The 2,082-nt window shown below is 51.5% G+C and overlaps 1 pseudogene; it reads right to left on the bottom strand.

Moving 5' to 3' along the window:
* The window catches only part of LOC137943476 (uncharacterized), a 1,129-nt pseudogene extending 223 nt beyond the window's left edge, over positions 1-906 (bottom strand).
* Positions 907-2,082: the final 1,176 nt, after the last annotated feature.

The raw sequence follows: 2,082 nt of genomic DNA, 5'->3' as shown, positions 1-2,082 counted from the left end.
TGCGAGATGCCAGCGGAATGATCGGCCGGACAGAGGCGGCGGGCTGCTTTCTTCCCACCGCGTCCTTCCTTGTGTTTCGGAGATATAAAGCGAGTGCACCGGAAAAGAACGGGAACTGGGTCGATCTATTCTATGGCGAAGCATCCGAAGCATAACTGCACACTCACACGATCTTTGCCGAGAGATAGGAGCATTCGGTGGAACCGGTGAACTACACTTGCTTCTGGATAGATGTGTGGGACAGAGGGCTCGTGGTACCTGCTGCCCACCCTTCCTCCGCTTCTTGAACCGTGTGAACGGAGAGTGGGCAGAAGGGAAGGAGGTCCTCATACGGAGTCGCACACTTGAGCAGTGCGGGAGACTGGGGAATGGGTCGAGTAAACTCCCCTGGGGCCGGAAAAATCACAGACGAAGTCAGCCTTTGATTTGATTGGATTTTCTCTTAGTGATTGGAAAGGAGGGCGCCTGGGTATGTTATAGAAAGGGAAGGCAGAGGTAGTACTTCGAATGGCGAAGAGAGGCGGCTCGGCTTTGAAGGAATGGAAAATCGTCAAGGATGACTTCTTTGTTGGCGAAACGAAGGGGGGGAAACCACGCCAGTGATTCTCTGAGCCGGTCTGGATTTCCAACGCCTTGGGAAACAGGTCGAGATAGATGACAGCACCTTTTTCCCCTCTTCCTTACCGTACGGGCGATCTTCTCTTCTGTCTGGCCTTCACCTCCCGCCCGGCCCTCCAATCTAACCCAGCCCCCAAAACTGATCCATTCATTTCTGCAAGCAGGCGGTTGACAGACCCCTCCTATTCGAGGCCGGGTGGCCTCGCCCCACAAGCACCCAACCCCCCCCTTTTTTTGCTCTTCCTTCGGTTTGGCTCCACGAACGCGCCACCGCAGAGCCCTACTCATATTCAACGCTACTTCAATTCAAGCGCAAGCCCCCCACTTTGACTATAAGCAAAGTACCAAAGAAAGGCGGGAACGAGACGCTTTCTTTCGTTGTTAGGTTTATGGATGGATTCCGTCAGCGAAAGTCCCTCCAACTCAATCAAGATCAACAACATAACATGTCGTGACGCTTTGGTTACCGGCGAACGCTTCCAAAGGCGACCCTCTAGAGTTTTCGGCTCTTTCCTAGATTGAAGTAGCCTAGCTAGCTAGCGCACAAGCCCAAAGGCCATAGGGGGCACCGCACACGCCCAAAGTCGCAAGAGGGGCACTGCAACACACACGCCCTACGCACACGCCCTCAGGCTTGTGCGCTAGATGCAGCAGCGAGCGCATCCGCGCTCCGCTCACAGGCTCCTATTGAAAGGCTTTCCCTCCCTCAAAAGGCGACCAGCTTTCTCTACTATAAGTATAGTTACGCTGCCATTTCTTTTTCCAATATCATGGAATAGCATGGCCTGGGGCTAAGGTAACTCAAGTGGGAGAGCCGTGTTATGGGTGACCTCATTGCACGGTTCAGAGAGCACTTGTGTATGTGATGCAAGTGAACGTGTACGAAAAAGCTGTCGTAAAGTTTCGTTGTTCGTTCCGTCGTCGACCCTATCTATGTTTCTATGATGGCCCAAGAACACGCTCATTCTTCAGCCGTAGAGAGACTTTTGAATTGCGAGGTACCATTACGAGCTCAATATATACGAGTGTTATTCCGTGAAATAACTCGAATTTCAAATCATTCACTTGCTTCAACTACTCATGCTATGGATGTGGGAGCATCAACTCCGTCCCTGTGGGCTTCTGAGGAGCGGGAGAAATTGTTGGAATTCCATGAAAGAGTCTCGGGAGCCAGGATGCATGCCAGTTTCATACGACCAGGTGGAGTGGCACAAGATCTGCCTCTTGGCTTATGTCGAGATATTGATTCCTCCACACAACAATTTGCTTCTCGTATCGACGAATCAGAAGAGATGTCAACCGGCAACCGTATCTGGAAACAACGATTAGTGGATATTGGTACTGTCACTGCACAGCAAGCAAAGGATTGGGGATTCAGTGGTGTAATGTTAAGAGGTCGTGCGACATGAAGACATTGATAGCAATATGGGGGAAGTTCCCATCAGGCAACAACGGTTCTGCCTG

Source organism: Aristolochia californica, unplaced genomic scaffold (assembly GCF_029961685.1).
Source record: "Aristolochia californica isolate CCGP_79_NKW_82.1479 unplaced genomic scaffold, dmAriCali1.0.hap1 SCAF_107, whole genome shotgun sequence".
Taxonomy (NCBI): domain Eukaryota; kingdom Viridiplantae; phylum Streptophyta; class Magnoliopsida; order Piperales; family Aristolochiaceae; genus Aristolochia; species Aristolochia californica.
Note: the sequence above shows the minus strand (reverse complement) of the source record. Positions and strands in the feature narration are given on the sequence as shown.